This window comes from Gracilinanus agilis, chromosome 1 (assembly GCF_016433145.1).
Source record: "Gracilinanus agilis isolate LMUSP501 chromosome 1, AgileGrace, whole genome shotgun sequence".
Taxonomy (NCBI): domain Eukaryota; kingdom Metazoa; phylum Chordata; class Mammalia; order Didelphimorphia; family Didelphidae; genus Gracilinanus; species Gracilinanus agilis.
The window spans coordinates 63,786,063-63,813,180 of record NC_058130.1 but is presented as its reverse complement, the minus strand read 5'-3'; the positions used below and the strand labels follow the sequence as shown (position 1 = coordinate 63,813,180).

Sequence of the window (27,118 nt, the reverse complement as noted above, 5' to 3'; positions counted from 1 at the left end):
GAGAGAGAGAGAGAGAGAGAGAGAGAGAGAGAGAGAGAGAGAGAGAGAGAGAGAGAGAGAGAGAGAGAGAGAGAGAGATTTAGGGGAATACTAACTCTTTATTCTGATCTTCTCTTCAAAACTAAAAAGTTTAGGGGGAGAGGCGTTCTGTCTTTTCTTATAGAGGAGTTAGGAGACTTTAGAAAAATGAAGTTGGTCTATACTAATACAGTGAAATTCCACGATAGTGCATATAATGATTAGGATTCCAGGAATGTTACCTGAGTCATAGTATATAGCCAAACCTATTCTAGAATAAGTACTTTTACAACAGGATTGACAAACCTGGAATTTATATGCTAATCACATAGAATCAAAGGCTTGTATAATGATTTCCTAAATTCTCTTCATGCCATCCCTTCAGGTATATAAGGAACAGGCAGTATCCACTGTACTCTGCAGGAAAACCATAATAGCTAGCATTTATATAGCACTTTCTCGTTTCAGCCTCACAACAAGTCAAGGTGGTAGGTGCTATTATTATCCCCAACTTACAGATGGGAAAACTGAGACAAGTGACTCAACCAGAGACACAAGCTAGTGTCTAAGCCAGGGGCTGAACTTGGGTCTTCCTGACTCTAGGTCTAGCCCTTTTATCAACTGAGCCATACATACACCTCTGAAAGATTGAGATCACCAACAAATTACTGTTAAGGAAGCACACAGATGTTCTAATTCTCACTATAGGCCTTACCCAGTGTGCTACTATGTCTCAGAAAATCATTTAGTCATATTTTTTATTGAAAAAGAAGCCTAATCATTTATTTATATGTATGTATATAATATATAAAGTAATATATAATTATGTATATTTGTATAGTGGGTTTTTTTTTTATTAAATCCTTACCTTCTGTCTTAGAGTCAATACTGGGTATTAGTTCTAAGGTAGAAGTACAGTAAGGGCTAGGCAATGGGGGTTAAGTGACTTGCCCAGGATCACACAGTTATGAAGTGGCTGAGGTTAGATTTGAACCCAGGACCTCCCATCTCTAGGCCTGGCTCTCCATCCACTGAGCCACCCAGCAGCTCCCTCGTATAGTGTTTTTCACTAGAGTCCCATGAAGAAGTCATCTCTTTTTCAAAGGTGGTGAGGACAGCAACCTAGTGAGATGCTGAGCCATATCTCCAGGGTCAAACTCTGAGTCCCTGATACACTCATAAAATCCCCTGGCAGGCACTGGCTGAGTCCTAGGCCATTGGTGATCTGCTGAACTGCCTTGCATTAGACAGATTAACTCCCTATCTGACACCCAGTCTTGAACCATTATAGTCATAACAGAGAGGGATATAAAAAGAAGTAGTGACCCAGAAAATGGATTCTTTTACAAGTTTATACTCTTTAATTCATAATTCTTATTTACAGAAACTTATAGTCTCCTTCCAGAAGCCTGAACAGCTTTAAAACATTAAGTGATTCATGCTTATAATCCCTCGGAGAGGGTACAGGGCAGAGCATATTATGATGCTTGTAATTGTACTCTTTCAAGAAAAATCTCACCCTCAGAAAACCCTTTTCAGATAGAAATGATGCTCCTGAGGACTGTGTAAGGGTAGAAGAAGAGTCCTGGGCTGACTCGGGCTCAGTAACTCAGCACGGTGGGACCTCGGTGCTAAGCAGAGAGGGCTCAACTCAAGGCTGACAAAAGGTTCCTTCCAGCCCCTGTCTGTCATCCTAGGATAAGACAAGATGGAGGGAAAGCGAAAAAGAGAGCTGCCCTAGGCCTCAGAGATTCTATCCTTTTCATATAATGGAGAAGGAAAGTAAGATTTGGAAGCTAAATGACTTGTCCAAAGTCACACAACGGGTGGCAGGATTGTCTTCAGTGTCAACACTTTCCATTTCTGAGATTGGGTTGAACGTGTTTCTAGAGAAAGACAGCCTGGCTTTGCTCTCCAATGCAGGGAGGAGTTTGTCCTCTTCTGAAGGCTCTGAGGCAGCTACTGCTTTAGAACAAAGAAAGCCAGCATCAAAAGGGAAGCTAACGGTCCAAATCACCTTTTTCCAAATGTGGAAACTAAGGTCCATCAAGCGTAGTGGCTTACCTCTCCATGGCAGGGCCAAACTGCAACACAGGCATCCTTACTCCCAATCCGTTTTCCTATTCCCCTGACTCAGACACGACATCTCTGTCAAACAGACTCACTTCAGTCAGATAGCCTGACTTAGGAATGCCACTAGAATGAGTGAGTGATGAACAGAAAATCTGAGGAAGCACTTCTGTTCCAAGCTCTGTACTAAAGAATACAAATATTATAGTATGACCATGACTGCCTAAAAGGGACTAACATTTTCATACAGAGAAACAACAAAAAAAGGAAATGTGGCCAGGGAAGGCACTTTGGTCTCAGAAGTCACAGAGATTGGGGAGGAGAATAACAAAGCAATCCATTAAATGCCCTTTCCAGAGGCAATGGTAGCAAAGGTGGGGAGGTGGCAAGCAGCTCAGGAAATGGCTCCAAAGGCAACGAGCTCCTTAGAACTTGGGTGCACAGGCAGGAGCTTGCATATCCACATCCCAAAATCGACTTCCAAGGTATATTCTGGGTCAGTAAATATTCTGGCAGTGGATGGCCTTGAGTCTCTACAAGATTATGAATCTTCAAAAAAGGGTCTATTTTATTCATACTGTTGATCAAACTATTAGGTAACAATTCTGTGGATAGACTGCTTCATCTCTCAGAGAATGGATCCCATTGTAACACTGATCAGTGTCTATTTAATTTGTGAACTCTAACAGGGAAGAATGTGGGAATGAGAAAAAGAGTACCTACTCCTTAGAAAGAGAGGTCTCAGAAAATGGAATAAAGCAGGGATAGTCTTAAGACTGACCTTTAAGCATCTAAGTTTTAGACATGTACCAAAGGCCCCAAATGAATCAGAAGCAGGGTACCATGAAATAAATAAGACTGAATCTTCATCTTCTAGTTCCTTCTTCTCAGAAAATGAATTTAAAGCATTTTCCAAGGAAGTTGGTTTCTGCTCATCCATGGCACAAACAAAGGCATAGGTGAACTACTATTTCGAGCAAGGACTTCATGCAAAAATTGAATCAGGGAGCTAATTCAAATCTACAGCTATGAGGAAGGGGTATCAAAGGAACATCATGCCAATATTTTTGGTTTCATTGGTAAAAGAAATATTCCTATATAAAGGATTCCCTTTACATGAAGGAGGAAGGGGAATAATAATACACATTTTATTATGTGCCAGGCACTGTGATAAATGCTTTACAAATATTATCCCATTTAAGCCTTACAATGATCCTATGACAGAGCCAGGAGAACATTACACACAGAGACTGATACACTGTGGTACACAATCCAATGTAATGGACTTCTCTACTAGCAGCAATGCAATGATCCAAGACATTTCTGAGGGACTTATGAGAAAGAACATTATCCACATTCAGAGGAAGAACTGTGGGAGTGGAAACAGAAGAAAAACAACTGCTTGATCACATGGGTGGATGGGGGATACAGACTCTAAACGATCACCCTAGTACAAATATCAAGAGTATGGAAATAGGTCTTGATCAATGACATATGTAAAATCCAGTGGAATTGTGTGTCGGCTATAGGAGAGGGGAGGGGAGGGAAAGAACATGAATCTTGTAACCATGGAAAAATATCCTAAATTAATTAAATAAAAATTTCAGAGATCAAAAAACAAAGCAAAACAAAAACAAAAACAAAAAAAACAATGACTCTATGATGTAGATGCTCTTATTACCTCCATCATAGAGATGACTAAGGCAAAATCATTAAATGACTTGCCCAGAGTCATACAACCAGTAAGTGTCTGAGGCTGAATTTGAACTCTAGTCTTTAATCCATCAACACCTTCTATACTATGTGCCACACATTGTGCTAAGTGTTGGTCTTCCTGTGTCCAGAGCCAATACTCTAACCACTGAACTACCAACTGCTCCTAAACAACCACAGCAGACAAGTCAGTTTGTTCTTTTTGGATTTGAATTTGGACAGCTTTCATTTTTATCATGTGGGAAAAAGATTTAATCACTACCTCCACCAAAAAAAAGTGGCACTTGATTTAGAAGTGATTCCCCAGGAAGGAGGGCTGATAAGGTAATCCTGGAAAAGCCAAAAAAAAAAAAAAAAAAGGAAAGTTCGTTCAAGAACCACGCTTTCAATCTCAACTCTCCCTTACTTTTGTCCTGGATTAGTGGAAGCAAAGAGGAAATGTGGGTTCTACAAAAGAAAAATCAGGATATATTATCAGCTTTCACGATACTATGGGTGCTACTTCTAGGACTTTTGAGAGTTTCTGTTTGTTTGTTTGACAAGCTGGTCCACATGCTTTAGCTTCTGAAACAATTCTGTTACTGAGAGGAAACATTCCATTTTCATCCATTTGTATATGCTTTATTCATGTCCAGGTCAACAATATCCATCTCTTACTACAGGCTTTGAAAATATGGTTCCCATCTATCTCTACTGCTCTATACAGGACCTAATGCAGTCCCTTTTGCTGATAGATGCTGAATAAATGCCTTTTGATGATGAGATGCATGTTGCAATCTTTCTTTGCTTCCCATGAAAGGGATTTCATTATGGCATAGTTTATAGTGCATACTGTGGTGGTATGTAGAAGAAGAGGGATTGATTAAAACCAATGCAACAAAATGTTAAGGCCCAAAGAAATTAAAAGCACCCCAAACAACTCTGCCTTAAGATAAACAAATGTGTTCAATATAAGAAAAGACTGGGAATGTGCCATTTGAAGGCCAAAGGAAAGTACTATGGAGATTTTTCAAAGCAGTGTATAACTAGAAAGACTAATAGGAAACAGGATGCCAAACCAAATGCCCCTAATAGCTTTTTCCCACTAATAATTAAACAGTCTTTTCACTTTATTTATCTACAGACTAATATAATGAGAAACTCAATCAGCTCTAGCACAAGATGGCTGTGTGTCCATATCAAAATCAGTCTACAAAACCAAAGACGTGGAAATGGCTTCAATCACTCTGACAGGAAGGGAAAAAGTGCACCAACATCAAATATTATCAAGTGAAAATGGTTTGCCCCCAGCAAAAATCAAAGCATTAAGCTAAAGGTACTTTCAGGGTGGCCTGCTAGAGAGGGCTTCCTTTTCTCCATGGCTGACGGACTGCCCTCCCTTCTCCCTTCAAGACTGATGCTTGCTTTCCAAGGCCATCCCTTCCCCTTGAAGGATCTCTCAAAGAGGACCTCTTTCTAGCCAGCCCAAAGGCCTTTTTCAGTTTTCTGCTTCTCTGCTGACAGAGCATTCTTGAAACTCTCTCACAGTATTCTTCTCCCACTTCTATTCTTGACTGGTCATTCTCATGCTCTCTTCTGGCATTTCTCAGGATGTCCAACCTTGCCATCTAGCCTGTGGCTGAAGTTTCTTTTATGTGTTGTCAGTCAGTGTAGGCACTGTCTTGTTTTTTTCCTACTTGTATCCCCAGCATTTAAGTGTTTGGTACACAGTAAGTACTTAAATGTCTTTTCATTATTTAATTAAGAGTTCCGTCCTTGGCTCCCTAGTAGTTTTATATTCATTATTCTGGGAGAGTTCACTGGCTTTTAAGATTTCAATTATAATTCAAATCTACATCTTCAACCATATTATTTCCAAGACATCTACAATGGATGATCTACCATTAACTGATTATTAGTGAAACACTGGACTTGGGCCTTTCTGCAGAAACCTTGAACCTCATTTGTACTTACTTCCCTACCATTATGAATGGCACCCCAACCTTAAAACTATTCCTGACTCACCTTCACTTCTCACATCTAATCTACTATGTTCCGTTGGGTTTTGCTCTGAAATATCCTTAAGCTTGCTCCTTCCTTCATTTTTCCAGAGGGAAAGTTATCTATCATCTCGGCTCTCATCACCCTGTATCTGACTTACTACAACCTCCTACCCGGTCTAACTCTTTCAAGGGAAGTTTGGAGCTCCCGGCCCCATCTTCCAACCCGGGCCAGCTCCTCCAAAGCGGGGATTTCCTTTGAGTCCTAAGACTTCATTGCTGTAGGGAGCTTAGTGAGGAGATCGGCCCAGATTGGTGGTAGACATCGTTCTTTGTTTTTTCTTACTTATACAATGCCTGGCCCACCTTGGGTCGCCCTGCCTCTCTTTAGTCTCAGACCACTGCCCCGGGCCCTGGAGGTGCCAGTATGGGGCACAGGCAGGTCCTGAAACCCATATCTTTTCCATTTCGAGGCTGGCGCTCCATCTGCTACGTGGAGCTGCCTTCTGGGCACAGCCTGTGTGCTCAATAATGCCGAATGACTGCAGGGTTCTGCCCTAACTCACCTCGCCTAGGCAGATTTCCCCACCCCTCTCTTTGTTTAGCGTCAAGTATCCAATCGACACCAGAACACACACTTGTTGAGATGCTGTTTTATATGTTAGTATTTTGTGTCTGTGTCTCTACTGTCTTCTCCAGGACACTGAAGACCACAGGAGGCAGAGCTCATGATTGTATTTCCTTGTTATCTCCCCCTAATGCTGCTCCAAAGTTCTATACACATCAGGCATTCACTCTATAAATGTTCAGTTAGCTTCAGTCAGTGGAACAGCCAAGAGGGGTCTGTCTAAGCACAGCAGAAATTCTGAGCACATCCGTGGCTTTAAAAAAACCTTTTATCTTTGTATGCTCAGTGCCTGGCACAGACCTTGTATCAAGTGGGTCTTGGTAAATGCTTATGGAATGAGTGAATAATATTAATACCATTAATATTAGTTAACATTTCTATTATTAATATTAGTTAACATTAATATTAATTAACATTAGTTAATGCTTCGCATTTGCAAAGGGTTCTACATATATTTTCTCAGTTAATCCTCATAACCAGTGATGGGCAAACTAAGGTCCTCAGCCAGATATGGCCCCCTGAAGTGTTCTATCCGGCCCAGCGATATTATTCCTAATCTGACGAATACAAGGAGTAGGATACAATACAATGAAACTTTGAAAGAGTTGTCTTAGAAGCAGACTGACAGATGAGCATTTCCTTTCCTTTGGCCCCCTCTTTAAAAAGTTTGCCCATCCCTGCTCTAACCATTCTGGGAGGTTGGTACAATTATTATCCTTACTTTACAGAGGAAGAAACTGAAGCAGACTGAGGTCGAATGACTTGTCCAGAGTTATGTAGCTAGTAAAAATCTAAGGAGGGATTTACACTCAGGTGTTTGTGGCTCCAACTGTATTTCTCTAGGATGACAGCCTTGCAAACTACATGTACTATTTACATACAATGCTACTTATTCGGAAAGAAATTTTACTCACACTAAGTGGTACAGTGGATAGAGAATACAACCTAGTGAAAAGCAGACTTGAATTTAAAAAAAAAACTTATTAGCTGTATGACTCTGAGAAAGTCACTTAGCCTCTGTCTGTATCCATTTCCTCATATAGAAAATGAGTATAATAATGACATCTACCTCCCAGGGTTTTTGTGAGGATAAAATAATATCTTAAGTGCTTTGCAAACCTTAAAACACCATGTAAGTGCTAGATACTTTTGTTACTATAATAATAATAATAATATAATAACAATTACTATAATAATAAAACATCTCAACAAGTGTGTGTTCTGGTGTCAATTGGATACTTGATACTATTTTATAGTAAACAGGATCATTATTTGCCAGTATTAAAATGTAAGCTTTTTGTTTTATTCTTTGTAATCATATCACCTGAATGAAGGAATGTCTGCTTCATGAGAGACACTTAATAAGTGCTTGATTGATACTTAATCAATCTGTATTTACTGCTTACAGTAAAATATCATTAATGTGAAAACTATTAATTCAAAATTTCTGAATTTGTACATCAACTGAACTTAAGTTTTGCTTTAACTGTTAAGCAAACACCTTCATTGTTAGTATAAATAATATCAACTTACATTAGTATAGAGAAAATTTTAATTTTCAAAGCACCTGATCATCAAAACAACTCTTTGAAGAAAGACAGGACCCTTTTTTGAGAAAAAGAAAGACATATGGAAGAAACTTGCCAGAGTAACACAGGTAATAAGATGAGATTAGGATCTAGCATGATTAGCTCTGTCCTCAGGCCTCTTCTTTCTCTAAACTCTCCCTCCTTTGGTGATATCTTCTGTTCCTATGAGTTAAGTTCATACTTCTAAGATGACTTCCCTGTCTAAACTTATCAGGCGAGGCCCAGCTTCTCCCTCCCCTCAATTCTTGGCTTGTGTCTCTAACCCATATGTCCCACTGACCCTTCAAACATGTCTAAAAGTGAACTCATCATCATCTTTCCTTTCCTTTTCCCTCCTTCTATTGATGACACCAATATCTGATCAGTCACGCACGCTCAAAAGTTCAGACATCTTTGACTTTCCCTGCTCCCTCATTCTTCACAAGCAACCAGCTGCCAAGTTTCATCTATTCCCACAATATCTCTTTATTTGTTCCTTTCTCTCCACTCAGGGCACCACAGCATTGGTATAAGTCTCCATCGTCTTTCAGGTGGATTACAGTAACAACCTCCTAACTGGTCTTCCTGCCTCCAATCTCTCCCTTCTCCAATTTATCTTTCATGCAGTTGTCAAAATAATCTTTTTAATACATAGTCTTGGCCAATTCATCCCCCTTTCATAGTACCCTGTTGCATAAGAACAAACTACAAAATCCTTAGCAAGTCAAATGCCTCAAAATTTGGTTCCAGGGTACCTTTCCAACCTTATTTCTCATTTCTCCCTCTTGAGTACTCCATATTCCATTCAGAGTTATTAGCTGTCCCTTTACTTTGTCTTGTCCTCTCCTGAATTCATGCAGGCCATACTTTATACCTGTTATGTACGCCCTCCTCTTTGAGTCTATTGAAATTATCCTTTTCTTTGGGTTTAGTCCAAGTGCTTTCATTTATGAGGCTTCTCTCATCTCCTTACCTGAACTTTTTCTCTACTTACTCAAATTTCCCTAGATCCCCAGTACCTAGTCTAGTATCTTGCATGGTGTTTAATAAAATCTTGTTGAATTTAACTCTCAAGAAATCACATTTAATTATGTAGTCTCAGAAATGGAAGGACCCTAAATGGTCATGTCAAATTGCTTCTTCAACTGAAATGTCCAGAAGACCCTCTGTCACAAGTGAAGCTTTTATTTTTATCTAAGATCCGCAATTATTTACTTATGCCATAATTCTCTCTCTAGGTGAGCAAATTTCATACTTAGGACCTGGTACAACTAAATGCTAAAAGAAAGACGATTTAAGGAGGAATTTTATGGGAATTCAATGTAAGAAAAGGCTTTTTGAAGATCCCTATATCCAAGCTTTGGCTATGGCCACTATGAAAAATAATACTGTCAGTTATAAAACTGTCTCAGAGCCCAGGCACTGATGATCCCACTTGCTCAGTAATCCAAATATAATCACTTACAAATAACAATAAACACCAAAACATATTTGTATAGCATTAACTTTCTCAAAGTATTTTCATGTCTATCATATCATTTGTCCAAATCTCTCTCTCTTAAATTCAACAAAGGAACATCAAGTCATGAATATGTTTTGAAAATTAAAATGTGAATGCTCAGAAAGGTTTCTTGATAATTTAGAGAACCTTATCAGAAAATTGGTCACATGCAGACCATAGTGGATATAACATTCAACACAGGATCACATGCAAAGCTGACCCTCAACAAATGTTGAATGAAAAACCAAATGAGTTTTCTGATTGATATAGGCAATGCTCAATCATTCTAGAATAAAATCATAGGGATCTTCTCTCAAGCCCCCATTCTTGTCTCTGATATTCCCGATAATAGGAACTGGATGCCTCAAATCCTTTCTGAAAATAGGCTAAAGGATAAAAATATGGAATTTGTTTTAAGAAGAAGTTTTTTTGGGGGTAGGAAGCGGTGGTTGGTGAAAACATTGTGCCATTTCCCAATTGTGGTTCATCTGCTTTCTTCTACCCCATTCAATTCTGGACTTAGCTCATTATCGATCTGTAGTCAATAACCAAGTTAAACTCTCCTTGGAGAGAAGCTCAACAAGTCATTCATCCAATCATCCTGTACTATAATTTGGATAAGAGCCTGAGTATATAAATTTTGGCATCTAAAGTCTATAGATTTATATTTTAAAAGTAAAAGGTCCAAAAATTTAGGATAAGTTCTGTAAATGATAAGACCTCATTTAACAGAAGGTTTAGAAAGTATATGGCAGGTGTTAGCATTACTGTTTTGCAGATTCCTAATTGCTGAGCCACCTGTACCCATAAAACAAGGGACAAAATGAAAATGACTAAACCAACAACAGAAAAAAGCAGTTGTTCTACCTATGTGACTCGAGTAAAGTTCCTAATGTAATAATACACTTCTCCTGTTCCCTCAAGGAACTCCACCTCCTTTTAAAGGTATCTCTTTTCAAGTAAGAAATTTAAAGTGAAAGAAAACTGGTCTTAAACAGCAAAAAAGCCCTCTGTGACAATTATCCATCTATAATTCTCGCTCCAGATCTATGATTTCTTCCTCTATGCTGACAGGGTCCTCGATCTATAACTTACTATAGTTACACTTAGAGAGGAGCTTTGGACAAACGGAGAAGGGAAACCACTTGGTTATGGCCACCCAAGCAGGAGGTATCAGAAGCAGGCCTGAGGCCCGAGTCGTCCCGAGTCTAGGAGTCTTGGCCTCTCAGAGCAATCTTCTGCCTCCTAACTACACACACAGGCACAGATATGTATGTGCACACATATAGGCTCCAAAAACAAACGCCGATTAAACCAAAATAGCCGGTCTACAAAGGAACGTTTGGAAATGGTCACCTGGCTAAAAAAGGAGAAAAGGTGGCCTTTGCCGAAGATAAATCCCGAGCTACCTTTCCTCCCCACTGAATTCTGAAGGACCGGTTAATGCTTTGTGGGCGCCACAAAGCGCAATGCCAAACTGTAAAGCGAGGACAGGCACGCACAAGAGCATGGAAGGGTCGCGCCATCGGCTCTACCCACTGCTCCAACCCCATGGCCAAGGGCTGCTCAATCTCTGCATCCCTCGAAGCGCGACTGTCCTCCTGGCCGTCTGCTCCGTGAGCTCCTGCCTAGACTAACTCTAGGTCTAGCATGAAAACTCCCGGGAAAGGGACTCGGTTCTCGAGATTTTTGTTTGTTTGTTTTTGGAGGAGGGAATCTGCTTTACTCTGACCAAGGAGCCTCGGAGACCAGGCAGAATATTTTCCGGATAGACCAGGACCGAGTTTCGGGATATCTGCGGTGCCGTGAGGAACATTCAATGTGGCAGACTATAAGATGAGCTTAAAAGGCGACCTTTCTCACAATCAGCATCACTGTTCCATCCCTTACCAGGATGGTACGGGAAACAGGGTCAACATTTTGGAAAGCCATAAAACTTATTTATTTTAAAAGCCATACTACCACTTTCAATTGTCTCCTATATCATAAAATTAGCCAGAAAAGGTCTTTTTAAAGGAGATCTTAAATAGAACCCTCTCGTTACTTTACTTCTCCATTCTTCCCCCCAATTAAAAAGATATTATTTACTACTAATTTTTTAAAAAGCATAAAGGAAGGGAGAAATCAACTTGAGGTCACATTAGTAAGACTTAAGTGTGTAAGCATCACTTCTAGCTTTGTGAAAAGTCTGTTTTTGGTAGAATGTGTGACACATAGCCCAACGTGAGTAATATTATATCTCAAATAAAAATCAGCCCATGAATATACATAATCCAAAAGGTAATTCTCCCAATCTCAGAAATGTAATGGAGCCACTCTAGATCACTGAGGCATGAATATTTACCGTATTCAGGCTTTACTGCTCTCGATCTGGGTTCAATTTTGCAAATTAAAATGAGGGCTGTGTGGATAGAGAGATTAAAGGAGAGCATCCTAAAGCCTGCATGTTCCCTTGGTGTGGGAGAAGTGATCTGGTTACCCTTCTGTTCGGTTATTTCTTTTTCCTTAATAGAGTAGGTCAGAAGCAATTGAGACTGGAGAGGAGAGGTCATTATGAGGTCGTGACCCTGGAGTTAAAAGCTTGCCAAGGAAAATAAACAGAGAGTGAATATTATATGGCATTTTAAAATAAAACATAAAATTGGAGAAAATAGCTTAAAGATTTTGCCCTTCTCTTTTGACAGCTAAAGTACAATATTTCCTCTCATTCATCTCAGAGTCATTTCTCAAACACCTTTAAAACCAACTTCTTATTAAAGGCTATGCTACATTCATAATGTGCATTTTGTGAAGAGGAAAATGGATACACGGCTCTGTGATTCACAGCACAGAGACAAGATTGGTTTTGCCAGTGGTAGCCATTGCTATCATCTATCCAGACTGATTTGTACTGAAAAAAGACTATTTCCCTGTTAGGTAGCTCCTGACACAAATGCCCATTGTCGAGCGGGCGGCCGTGTCAGAGCTCGGTGGTTGCTGATTGGGGGAGTCCCTGGGCTATTGCAAACTGTGTTTCTGCTGACCTGATAGGAAAGAATAAATCATCATAAATGGGCCTTTTGCTGCCCTGGGTGAGGGGTGAACATGAAGTGTGGAAGGCTACAACAGGCCATGAAGCTAGCAGGGCCCTCAGCCTCCAAGCCCTGCAGGCCTGTCTACCAGAGCACGAAGGGAGCCCAGATATCTGCACAGCAAAGTCTGGCTGAGCAGGAGAGCCAATATGGAGAAATGCCTCTCCCGGAGGGGGGAAATCCCACTTTAACATTCAGGTGGTTTGGACACCAAAGAGCCCCCGAAAGGAGAAAATACACACTCTAAAACAGCCTGGAAGCGAATTAGCTAACACCATTAGCCCCAAACAGGCAGCAGGTGATGTTCCCAAAACCCAACAGTCCTTCCCAGGGCATGCTAGGAGCTAGTTATATCCTGGGACCAAAGGGTTACTGTGCTTAGAAAACCCTAACCAGCAGCCTGACTAAACGTTTTCTATTTTTCTTTCTGCTTTCTTTAAGACCCCAGATGTGTTCTTGCAGATCAAAAGAGACCAACTTATAAAGTTAAACTAAATCAAGGGCTTTTGTTCTGAGGCATCGTTGCTGAACTAATTATTCCTGTATGTTGTTTAATGAAATAGTGGTGCCATATATTAAAACAGTTAACAGGATGAGCTGCATGAGTTATAGGGAGGGTCTGATCTAGGATTATAAATTTAACTTTTTCTTAAAGAGAGATGAAACAAACCACTCAACTCCCCAGCGCTTTCTGTCACAGGGAGAGTAAAATAATGGCACCAAACATGGACGAGGCTGGGGTATGCTCTGCGGCTTATTCCCCCTCCCATTGACGAGGGCAGAATGAAGATGGGGGAGTTCCCAAGTTCCCTGGCTTGCCTCCCCTAGACTCTACTAAATTTCAAAATAAAACAAACCTTTGCATTTGCTTTTCATCCCCCAGACTGACAATCTCTCAACAGCCCACATTACAAATGCTGTCAGGAACAGCCAGGCTGAAGGCAAACCCTGAGAGAAGCCTGTCCTTAATGAAAGGTTAGAAAAAACACCAAAAGTTTCTCCAACCCACAGCAAGCAGTTGTTTCTCCTATGGGGAAAGGCAGCAAGAAGAGACTAATGCCATGATCAGATAGAGCTAAGGGGAGACCCAGCCCAACCTTGTTATTAGACCTTTTCTCACAGTGTGCTAGAGTCAAGCCAGAAATGTTGTGTCCTCTCATTCCTTTATGGCACTTTGCTTTTCTGCTGGGCAAAGGCATTTTCATCTTACAAATGTTAGAAAAGCGGAACTTGAACTGAAGACCACTGTGAGGGAACAAACCAAAACCAAAACCAAAGGGCCTAGTAGCCCGGCCATCTTTCCCCATACTGATTGCTAGATTGCAATATATTGTGCCAAGCCCACCTCGCTGCCAGGCTGTGTGCCCACCCATTGCTTTGGATGTTCATGCTAGAGCTTAATGCCAAATGCCTCTGCCAAGTGAAACCTCATTAACAGTTGGGCAGTGGGAAGGCAGGACAGTGATGCTGCTCAATGGGATTGGATCCAAATACAAGTTCCAGATACAGGCCATCCTCTGAGAGGGCCACAGCAAGAGATGGTCTGCACTGAGGCACTCAGGACCTACCCACTTGCCCATAGTTCTGACCAGCTACTAGGAGTAATGAATGCCCTATAAAAGCAGAACAGATACCTTGACTTCTCCAAAGGGAAAAGGGAGGAATACTGTATTTGCTTTGGTCTTTGCAATTAAGGCATCTCTGCTCCTGAAACCCTTTTTTGTCCTTCAACATAGAGCTCATGGCCAATTTCTCCATGAAAATTTCTCTGATGTTTCCAAATAAAGTGATCTCTCTGTTTCTATATATCTTCCCATGGCATGGCAGCTCTCTCCTTTAGTTCTACTGCACTCTATCTCATATAACCTTGTTCCAAAAAGAGACTGAGGAGATTACGCAATCTTTCAATTCTGCTCCCCCATGGTCTAGCAAAATACTCTATACAAATGGGCAAATGCTTAATTTATGTTTATTCAATTGAACTGAACTCCTCCAAAATGAACAGGTTCAAAGCCTCCCAAGTCACTGACACTCAATCCCAAGATTTGGGGACACTGTATATGCCTTCTAGAATATAGCCCCATCAACAAACCTACTGGGCACTGAGTGTGGATGCCAAAAACTGCCCATGGATACAAAAAGCACATATGTGCAATAAGTAATAGATTTAAAGAAGTTGTCCTACTTTAAAAGGAACTTGGAATACAAAACACAGCTCCAGCTCTGAAGATACAGCGTGCTGGTTAATTAAGTACTATATTTTGCCTCTGGTAAAGAAGCAGCATTCATATGCTAGATGCAAAGCTCAGAACCATTATCTTTTGCAGTATCACCTACATGCCTAAACCTCTACCTTGTCGCCAGAAAAATAAATCCTTCCACTCTCCTCCTTCTTCCTCCATTCCCTTGACTTTTAAAACTGCACTATTCTGTCACTGACTTAATTGTTTACCCACCAATTGCACCAAGATCCAAACAAGTCAGAGCATTGCACCTTGAGCCACCCTATACGGATAATTCTGTAATGAATCAGAAAGGCAAGAATGAATGCTTCTTCCGAAAAAAAAGGCACAAAATTAATGTGGTTTTGGCATCTCCAGCCAATTTCTTTAGCTAGCTTGCTACTGCTGGCCATTTTGGCTTCTAGGCTCTTTCCATGAAGATTTTGCCTCTTCCACAAAGGCGGGTGACAAAAGGGAAAGAGAAAATTCCAACCGAGGTGGTGGGAGCATTCACACTCTGCTGAGTTTCCCAAGATTCATTTCCCAAACAAGAACAGAATTCCACGTAGGAGATAGATTTTCATTCAGAGGATGGAGTTTTCTTTTACAAAGAAATGTAGATGAGGTGCAAAGGTCATGGGGGTGGGAGGGAACCCAACAACTACCCAGAGTTGCACCAGATCACCTTCTCATGTCCAGCAATCAGAAGGTGATGTCAGACAAGGCCTCAGCTCTCTGAGAGCTACTGGGAAAGGAGAACTGTAGCAGACCTGAGACTCAGCTAGAGCATGGTAACTAAATGCACTACTTGTTCACAGTCCTCCACTATTACTGTCCCATGGCAGCTTACACAGAGCAGACCCCACAAAAAGTACAGTGGCCATCATATCTCTCAACTGTTCCTCATTAGCTGGAACATTCCACTTTTCAACAACCAAAGCAGCCTTTGCCCTACTCTTTGAGGGTGGTTTCTGCTCTGAACACTGCTGTTTCTCTCTCTAGACACCCATGCCAAACAAAGACAGTCCCTATCCAAAGCCTGGGACACAAAACAGTGAGTCAATTTTTCCTCCTCCTCCTCCCCTGGGACACAGTCAACAAGCAAGGGCAAGATTCCATGGAAACAGGGCCACACGAAGAAAGGTATTAAACCAAGGACAGAGCATCACCCAGTGAGGAAATGCTGGACTGGGATTTAAGAGACCTAGCTCTGAATGAAGGCCCTGCCGAATGGCCTAGGGTGAGCATTAACTACATGGGGGTCTGTTTCACTATCTGACAGTTTTTCTTCTCTCTCCTGCCACTCAGAATAACAGAACTTAAGGGCTGGTGGGGACTTTGATGGCAGTCTAGCCACAGGATCATAGTTTCAGAGCTGGAAGGGACCTTGAAAACCAATCAGTTGAATGCTCTCATTTTATAGGTGGGAAAACTGAGGTCCCAAAGGGAAATGACTTAACAAAGGCCATCTACTAAGTTAGTCCAGCCCAGAGCCACGTTTTCATAACCCCTATGAGGGTGCTTTTCCTTCTGTGCAAAAATGCAGAGGTATGTTGTAAGCATTGATAATGATGGTTTAGCAAAAAGAAGCAGACATCACAGTGGCAATTTGAAGAATACCAAGGTACCCCACCAGCTGGCATAGTAGTAAAAATGCTACCATTAGTTATTCCTTTGTGTTACAATTTCTTTAGGGGTCTCCAATTATACAAAAATTCCTGGTAAGTATAAAATATTAAGTCATTATCAGTTTTTATCCCTTGGGTGAATCCACATTCTCAAATGAACTCCTGTTATCTAGGAAATAGGTCACAGAATGTATACCTATTTATGGTAAGGAAAGGTCTCAAACATAAAGAGTAGGAATATATACATCTCAGTGAGAGCCCCTGGGCAGCCAAAGGAGGCTAATCAGTATGGGATCAGAGGGAACCGAAAATGGGAAGAGACTGCAGAAGGGACATTTGTGCTACTTTATAATTTTGCCTATGATCAGCACGGTAATAAGCACTGGACTCGGAGTCAGGAGATTTTGGTTCTAGATGAACTTTGTCAATGACTCAGGAGTGACCTTAAATAAGTTATTTCATTTATGTTTAGTTTCTCCCTCTTTAAAATGGGGATAAATAGCTTTCCTTAAATATGAACACATGTGAAAGCCTAAAGAGGTACCATAAATCCCAAGTTCTCATTTTAAGGAAACTTTAAGGTACTTTGCCAAGGACAAATGCTGTATCATGAAACTACTATGGAACCTGAGAAGGCAGATAACCAAGCCTGGGCACCTGAACCTTCATCAGCTGCTGACTGTTATTAATAAACAATGTATAAAGGAGAGCCCACCATGTTACTTATAGTGTCTCCTAGTCCTTAGTGCCAGGAAATTCTTCCCAAAGGCCCAATCAAAATTCCTTCTGGGACAGATTAAACTCATTCTATCCTTTGCTCATTGGAAAAACAAAATAATTACTCATCAATAGGCATATCTAGCCTTTCTTTTACCCTCTTTAGTTTTCTCTTCTTCAGGTATAGTGTTACTTTAATTCTTTTGACCTTTCCTCCCAGACTCATTTCCAACACTTTCATTATTTTTACTGATCCCTTTATATTGTCTACCTCTTGCTAAAATGATGAAGCTTCAAATTAAGTTACACACACTCACCTCAAGACTCCTAACCAAAGCTGAGTCCAATGCAATAATTTATTGATATTAATATGCTGTTTAAAATTTTTCAACATGCTTTATATTCATTACATTTAGCTGGTCCTCCCCCAAATCCAAAAAAGTTGGAAGTATTACAGGTATTATTCTCTGGAATATAGGTTGGACTAGATGGCTGCTGAGGTCTCTTACAAGTCTGGCCTGTGACTTTATTATCCCCTTTCTCTTCTTTATAATCTCTCACGTACCTCATCAGTTCCCCTGGGTTTAACTACCATATTATGCAGATGACTCACAGATGTATGCAGGCATGCGTGTGTGCATATGTGTGTGTGCATTTACCCAGTCTTTTCTCTGGGCTTTAGTCCCCCAACATCAATTGCCTGTTGTATATTTCAAACTGGATGACCCAGAGTCATCTCAAACTCAACATATCCAAAACTCAACTTACTATCTTTTCCCTGAAACCCTCCCCCTCTTTCCATACTTACCAATTTCTGTTAAAAGTGTTACCTTAAAAGTTCTTCTCTCCTCTCAGGTTTGTAACCTCAGCATTATCCAACTCGTCTCTCCCTCACCCTACATATCTAACCAGTTGCCAAATCTTGCTGTTTCTGCCTTAACATCTCTTACTCTGCCCCTTCTCTCCATTAACACAGCTATGTACCACTTGGCTTCAGGCCCACATCAGTCTCACCGAGATTATTCCAACAACCTCCTCAATGGTCTTCCTACCTCAAGTTTCTCCCCACTCAATTCTATCCTACACAGGCTCTCTTTAAGCATAGATCTGACAACGTGATTCTCCTTGATCAGCCTCAGTGGCTTCCTATTGTCTCTAGGATAAACTAGAACCTAATTTGTTTAGTGTTTAAAGCCCTGTGCAACCTGGCTCCAAACTACCCATGTAGCCTCTCTGGGTGTGTCCCCCCTTTTCCCTGTCACTCACTAACAACTCTTCTGCAGGAAGTCATCCTGAGCCTCCAGATTATTTGTGCTCTCCTTCCCAATCTACCTCATATTGAACAACCTGGTATATATTTGTTATCTTTCCAGCTTATATTTATACTATATATAATTAGGGGCAGCTGGGTGGCTCAGTGGATTGAGAGCCAGGCCTAGAGACTGGAGGTCCTAGGTTCAAGTCCGGCCTCGGACATATCCAGCTGTGTGGCCTTGGGCAAGTCACTTGACCCCTATCGCCCACCCTTACCATTCCTGGGCCAAGGACGGTCCCTAGCCCGGATGAAAAAGGAGGAGGGTTGGGCGTGGGGCTAGCAACCCCACCCTGTAAAAACTACATCTGCTAAAGAAACTGCAACCTAAAGTAGGGGCAGCTGGGCTAGCTCAGTGGATTGAGAGCCAGGCCTAGAGATGAAAGGTCCTAGGTTCAAATCCAGCCTCAGACACTTCCCAGCTGGGTGACCCTGAGCGACCCGTTTGCCTACTGGTTGTGGCCCTATGCTCCTAGAATGGAGTCCCAGGATAAAAAAAAAAAATATATATATATATATATATATATATAATTATGGATATTTTTCTTGTCTTCCCCCCATTTGAATGTCAGTTCCTTGCAGGAAAAGATATCTTAATTCTTTAATTCTTTAATATACGTAACACTTTTAAAAATATCTTTTAACTGACTGATTGAGGAAACTGACTGAGGGACAAGATACACTTCTCCATGGCTGTAATGTCAGAAAATGACAGAAAGTACAAATCAAAGCCAGCCCTATCCAAACACTCTTTCTATCATCTACTGCTAGGCTGCCTTACCTACATTGCCTATAACATATTCATAATCCAGACCTCATTACATGTTAAGTACAAAGTTTTCTAAAAAGTTACATAGAAGTCAAATTTATGGTAATAAAAATATACTTTATGTAAATAAAATAACACTTTAAATGCGCTGAGGGCTCATACTCTTATAATGATTAATATTTTCCTAAAGTAATGGAGCATTTGTCAAGGAAATAACTGCACTCTAATGTTTCTTTAAAAAATAAATCTGAATTTTTTGATGTCAGAATTTTTAAAGTAATCACTAATTTTAAATTTGTATGTTGTATTCTCTTAATTCCTGGGCTACTGTTCAAAGAATTACTATTAAGTTACTTTTTTAAAAATACTAAATTCACATATTACCACTTGATTTTTTTCCTGCTATAGTTGTACCTAACCAGAGTAAAATGATGATGATACTAACAAGAAAAACAATACTGATATAGTTTCACTTAAGTGAAACGCAAAATATATAAATGAGTGATGCAGTAGTCTTGAGACAAGCAAAAAAAAAGCATTTCAACATGACTCTAAGAAATTACTCCAAAAATCTCCCCTTTCAGGATATTTCAAAACCCAATTTTTCTTAGCCATGCATCTATTGAGAACTTAGAGGTACTAAGAGACCAGAAATAACTAGTACTTTCGCTTCTCACTACATAATTGATCTAAACAAGGAAGAATTAAAATTGCAATAAGAAATGGTATATCTTTGTTTGCCCATTCTCATTTTCTAACATCACCAAAAGGCAAAACATAACCTTGAAGCATTCTTGATTCTGTTTTAGATGGTCATAAAATACTGGGTCCAAAGGAAGCATAAAGGACAATGGTGATGTGTTTTTCTTCCTGCAAACCGCAGTCACTATATTGTTCAATTGCTTTTAATTCTTTTATGGTTTCATTAAGCTGATATAAAATTTTTGTGTTTGGAAAACCAAGCGTTCCTTTTTACATTTTTTTCCTGATCTTCTTCTCTAACTCTGTCTATTCTGAAAAGGACCAACTGTGCTAGAATGAGAAAAAAATTCCATTTAAAGAAGCAGTTTAGACACAGCTTATGAACAGGTTAGTTGTCCAGTGGGCCCAGTTCTAGACTCTGACAACAGGTAAGGCAGGAGGAAAAGCTGGCCTGGGATTTACAGGCCTGTCTGCAATGAAGACTTTCTGCTCTCAGTTCTCATAAGGAAAGTGCTGGTTCTTTAAAAGGCTCTTCATGTGGAAAGAAAAGTCCTTCTCTAGGGAGTGAGTCAAAGTAGAGAGGTCTGTGTTTTTCATACTCATCCTTTTTTCCCTCAGTGCTCTGGCCATGAAATCATCCTGCCGGCCAATTTGTTTAACTCTGGTAAAGAGCCTTGAATATGTCACTGGAAAGCAGGGACTTAATGGAATACAAAGTTGTCCATGACTACTTCTGACCAGGGTCACCATCTTTTCTGTGTCCTAAGAATCTTCAACCTTCCTGCTGGCCCTTCCTTTAGGAATTATAAATTTAGAGCTGGGAGGGATCCCAGAGCTAAGGAAACCAAGGTCCAGAGTGGTTAATGCCTTGCCTATAGTCACACAGGTAACAACAGTAGCAGAGCATCTCACTGAATTCTGCATTCTTCCCACAACCCCATAGTGCCTCCCAATTTTCTTCTCTTTGACTTCCATGATGCCATACTTGCTTGGTTCTTCTTCCTCCTTTCTATTCTTTCTCTGTCCCTTCACTAAATCTTCTTTCTTGCCCCACCTCCTAATGCTCTGAGTATTCTTGATGATCTGCTCTCCAGTCTCCTGCTCTTCTCCATCTAGATTCACTCATTCAGAAACCTTCTCTATTCTCATGACTGTTTTTGATGCAAATTTCCAAGATTACATCTGGATCCCTGACTTCTCATCCTCTCTCTCTAGCTACTATTACTTAACTATCTCTACTTGATATGATACATAAAACAATCACAACACAAAATGGACTTATCCCTTCTCCTCCAAATTGGTACTCCTTCCCAGCTTTTCCATTATTGTCAACATCACTATCCTAGTCCCAAAATATCATGGCACTCTCCTCAACTCTTCCATTTCTTCTGTACTCCTGTTCATTAAATCAAAGATTCTTAACAGTGGCTGATGCTTTAAGTCCTGGAGTCTGAGCTTCAATCACTGCCCAGTTCTGTCAACTAATACATTACGATGTTTCTTAGATTCATTATTTTCTCTCCATTTCCACGACCACTACTCAAAATAAGTCTTATAGCCTCATACCTGGATTACTATAGCAGTATCCTAACTGGCTCTCGAGAATCCATCTTCTGAATAGTTGTTGTCATAATCTTGCTTAAATATCACTTTCCTTATACCTCTTCGGTCTAATAATCACAACTTCACCACTGACTCTCTGTCCTCTACTTCAGACAGCTCTTCATATTCATGCTCAAGAGTCAAATCTTCACACTAAAACATTTTCACAGCTTCTTTCTACCAAGTCATGTACATCACTCCTCCTGCAAAATATGGTTTAAAAGACTGCAAGGTAGGGGGTGCAGTGGATAAAGCAGTAGGTCCAGAATCAGGAAGACCTGATGAGTTCAAATCTGGATTCAGACATTCATTATCTGTGTGACCCTTTAATCTCTATCTGTCTCAGTTTCTTTATCTGTAAAATAAAGGGTAATAATATCATCTATGTCCCAAAGTTGTTTTGAAAATCAAATGAGAAAACATATGTAAAATGCTTTTCAGACCTTCAAGAAATGTTAGCTTTTATTAAAAAGTCCTCTAATTAACAGTCTTTACCTAACACCACCCTAACCCTTACTAATTATTCCTTTCAGGCCTTGTGCTAAAAAGTTGAGTCATTAGCATGTATTTACTCTCTCTCCTTCTTTCACTTCTTTCCAATCAGGTGACCAAAACAGCAAATATTGCCGTCTTCCCTTATGGTTTACACACTGTCTCACTGGATCTTCACAATAATCCTATGAGACAGGCAGTGAAAATGCTACCATTCTCATTCTACAGTTGAAGAAACTAAGGCTCAGAGAGCATAAAAGACTTGCTAGGTCATGTGGTAAGACACGGCAGAGCCAAGACAAAGAGGGCACATAAAGGCCTTCTGACTCCAAACCTGGAGCAGAGCCCCCGTGCCTCCCACGTCTCTGGTATGCCCTACTGTTACCAAATGGTGGACTGTACAAACATACACTGATTAAATGAATGACTATAAAAATCGAGGTCCCTTTACACCTTTGGAAGAAAAATCGAAGCATTCTTGCCTTGCTATGACTCTCTGTCACAATGAAGTGGTGAGTCTGTGCCCCAGTGGAATCTCCTGAGCTCCCAGCTCTTTGCAAGGGTCTCATTTTCATGAACAATAATTTTCTAAGTGCAGTTATCTATGGGTGCAGAATGTGCCCGCAATTTACTATGAGCTAAACTGCCTCAGCCATTTAGCCTTCATCTTGATGGCAAGGAGGGCAGAACATACCACAGAGCTAACACCTTATTATATACTATTCTCTAATTGTCTGCACCAAAGAATTTAGCACTTCATTATATATGGCCTTATTCACAAATGGTCAACTATTGTGTAAGAATCATCTCCACAATTAAGAACATAAGCTTTTTATATAGCAGAGACCATATCTTAGGCTTTCCTTTGTACTCATCTTAGAGCTAGGCTAGTAGGCACTCAATAAATACTTGTTGATGCACCTAAAATCAGTACGTATATCCTAAGAGCAGCTTTGTATATTTGTTGTAGAAGGTTCTGGAAAAAGATATGTCTTCTATTCCTTCACTACATAAGAACCTAATGCTAGAATTAGAGCCAATACATTACCTAGGAAACTAAATAACCCTTCTCATGCAGAGATGATCTCAAAAGAATTATTTTAGAATTACAAGAATATACCAGAGAGCTTATGTGACAGTGACAACCTCAAAGTGTAAGAATGGGTTGATCCAACATGCCAACATCCTATACATGAGACTTTCATGTAATCACAGAAGTTCGGGGTGAGAAGAGACCTTGGCAGCCATCTGGTCAAACCCATAGCCCAGAAGAGAATTTCCACAACAAGAAATACAAACAATAAGGCATCAAGTTTTTGTGTACAGCTTTCAAGTGACAGGGAATCCTCTGCCTTTCAAAACACCCATTTCATTTTTGAAAAGTTCCAACTCTTCAGAAGTTCTACCTTTAAAGAAATGTTGATGTTTTAAGGAGGCAATATAGTATAGTGGAAACAGCATTGCAATTTGAGTTAGATGACCTGGCTGGGTTTAAGCCATGGCTTGAATACTTCTTAGCAACATGATTTTGGGTCTCTCCGTTAAACAGGAATAGGAGAATATATCTACTACCTCCCTCACGAAGTTGTTGGGAGGAAGGTGCTCCATAAACCTGAAATGCTACAGCTATTCTAACATCTGAGCTAATTTGGGTTATCCTTCTCTCACTTTCTCTAAAGTGTACTCTCCCTGCTTCTTATCTTCTTACCACATGCTTCTTTCTAAACCCCTGCTAGGCGCTTTTACCAATCAAATCTGAGTTAGGAGGAAGACCAGAGTAATAGTGTGTCAAACTGCTCTCTGGCAATGGTATCACCTATAAAATGGATTGAAGACTTGAGGATTTGGGGAGGTGATATTTAAATGGCAGGGACCTGAGGGCAGAAAGAAAACAGAGTTAAATAGATTATTAGTTCATGTGGCATTGAGGCAAGGTCTCAGGCTGGTTCTCATTTCCAAAGGCTGAGAGGCATCAAGGCCTCATTAGGGGCCACACTGTTGCAGATAAAAGTAGATAAGGCCATTAATTGAACAAGTGATGTGGCTGGTGCATACCAGTAAGCCAGCTGACACTATGACTCCTGTCCCTGGGGTTCTAGCTTTTACTCCGCCATGAAAATGACTGTCTAGCACCTGCCTTATACACAAACACACACACACACACACACACACACACACACACACACACACACACACACACCAGCAAGCATGACATCAGACACATTATCTGAAGTACAAAAGTTCCTTGTGCCCCTAAAGAAAAGACCTGCTAAAATTAGCCTCCCACCTAACCATGCCCTCTCATATACATTGAACGCAGTGGGGTTGGTCCCTTAAAGTACGTACATTCAATCAGGAGTAATTTTTCTACAAGTCTTTGGCTCCATCTGCTGACTTTGAATGTTACCAATAGCTAGCCAGCTAGGCCTAAGGACAGGAAGAGCTCTCCACATATGCCAAGAAAACTGACTGGAAAACTCCCCATGTGAACATGGCCTAAAAAGTCCAATAGCTTAAAATGTCAAGCATGTGGTGCTGAATCCCAGGAAAATGCTCCAGGGCAACCAAGCTATTCTCGAATGGAGAGGGAAGAGGGAGAAGATTGGTGCTCTGGCCCCAAAGAGGATTTTAATCTGGTTTAGATTACTTACAAACAGATCTGAGGGGATTATCCTGATTCCTCACAATTTCCTCCAAATGGCAGAACTGATCTGGGGGCACCTGGAAATTTTATCAGTGGCCTGGAAAGCTGAGAATTTGGGCTATCCCTTCTCTCCCTATTTCTCCCAAGTAGACTCTTACTACTTTGTGTGTTCTTACTTATGTCCCCTCATGTTCTAAACTCCTACTAGATCCTTTGAACAATCAAAGCTTAGTTTCAACTTCAGATGCAGAGTAATCATGCCCTTAATCTTGAAATAAAATAAAAGAGCCATATTTTATTACAAAAGTCCAAGAGAAGTCACCATATTTCTAATAACTTTTTTTTTAAACCCTTGTACTTTGGTGTATTGTCTCATAGGTGGAAGATTGGTAAGGGTGGGCAATGGGGGTCAAGTGACTTGCCCAGGGTCACACAGCCGGGAAGTGGCTGAGGCCGGGTTTGAACCTAGGACCTCCTGTCTCTAGGCCTGACTCTCACTCCACTGAGCTACCCAGCTGCCCCTCTAATAACTTTTTAGAAAAACAGAGGTTATTTTATAACTTGCTTTAAGACTACTAAAGAAGATCTAGTGTCACTGTTGGAGTTTAAGAGGAATCAGAATGCATTTAGTCATCAAACATTTATTCACAAACTAATATATGCCCATGGTGAGTTGGACATTAAGTAGAAGTACAAGAAATATCATTAAGGACCTGTAGGATTAAAGAAGGCAGGATATGACAATGAGGGACAACAGATGGGGCAGTCTAGATGGGGCAGTCTAGTACCATAATCATGACATAGTAAAAGAACCTGAGGAAGACATACAGTGGACTATGTAAACTCTTATGAGCATCTGAAAGATACGCACAAGAATCACTCAACAGGAAAGTCTTTGTTGTGATTTACACTAGCAAGGGAGTAAACATATTGATGAAATACAGATGAACTAAAGTGACCCCCAAAAAAAGTATTTAATATGTGCAGAACATAGTCATGGGAAAGATATAAAATTTAAAGAAGATATGGCCTTAGCCTTCTATGAAACTTACAGTAAAACAGAGGGAGATAAGTTACAAATGCAAATAACCAGGAGTTAAGATATATTAAGTATATTTTAGAAAATTGGACAGCAAAGTCTTTCAGACAATGATGGTAGGAATTTATATGTTAAAATAAATCAAGATTTATTTTTGATTATTTTAAAATATATTTCTTTGAGAATTTTATGTCACTCACTCCTTAAAAAATCATTGTAGATATCACAAATAAAGTAGTTTGAAAGTCAATGTTCTAATCAGCCCCCACTCTAGTAATCATTAAATTACAATCCATTTTTTTAAAATTTGGAAAACTCAAAGAAGGGAGCAAGAAAGGCAGAAGGTAATAATGTCAGAAAAAGTTCTCATCTTTTCCTCATAATTTTGCTTTGTTTGTTAGATTTCAAAGTCATGGTATGGGAAATACACTTAATGTTTGTGCTTTTAAATGGCTAGCATAGATTTTAAAACAATGTTTTTACACATAATACAAATTACATAAGTTATTAATAATAAAAATGCCTTCCCACTACAAAAAATAAAGTCACATGTACTTTCTTTTTCTCTCTTCCCTTTAGAGCTAGATGATAAATGTTATGTCACAAAAGTTATCATTATAACCAATCCACTAGGAAGGAGAGGAAAATGATTTAATTTTGACAACTAAATGAGCTTTGACAAATGATTTAACGAACACTTTAACCAACTATCCCTGATAAAAATCTGCCAGTTTTGCTACTTTGATGAGAAAAATTCATCTTCAATCTATATTACAGAAGCCTTAGTTACAGAAACCATGCATCTGTATGTAGAAGGTACTGATTGGCCTAGAGACTTTGGAGAACACTTTGGACCAATCACAAAGGCCAATCAGGTCCAGCCCTACCAATCTTGATTTTCTCTCTCCTCATACATCATTTTCATTTCATTTCCATCATTACAAATAGCAAGAAATAGCTTTCCCAAATACTTTCTCTTCCCTTTCTTTGCCACCTATACCTGGGTAATTCTCCAGTTTAAAGGGAGGAGAGGAAAGTACTGTCAATGGCAGCAGAATGGAAAAAAAAAAAAAAAACCAACAAGGAAATAGTAACAGTTGACATTTAATAAGGTTTTATTGTTACAAACTGCTTTATATTCATCTACATTCATTGGACCCTCAGCACAATTCTGTGTGGTACATAAGTATGCATATCCACTCTTTTTTTCTAATGAGGAAATGGGAGCTAAGAATGTTTAAGGGATTTCCGTAAGATCACACTACTAGTTAACTGGCAGACACAGGACTTCAGTTAAGTCTTGGAATCTTTAACTCCAAGACCAGCAATCTTTTCATTAAAGATCATAGTTCTCTCTCAGAAGGAAAAGGTACAATAAAGAAACAGGACAAAGAAAAGGTGGCAGGACCGAATGAAACAAGGGGGGAAAATGAGAGAGGAAGG

The 27,118-nt window shown here is 40.0% G+C and overlaps 1 protein-coding gene across 1 annotated transcript in view; it reads right to left on the bottom strand.

Moving 5' to 3' along the window:
- The window catches only part of EEFSEC (eukaryotic elongation factor, selenocysteine-tRNA specific), a 364,013-nt gene that overhangs the window by 152,922 nt on the left and 183,973 nt on the right, over window positions 1–27,118 (bottom strand). The gene's annotated exons all lie outside the window — the stretch shown is intronic.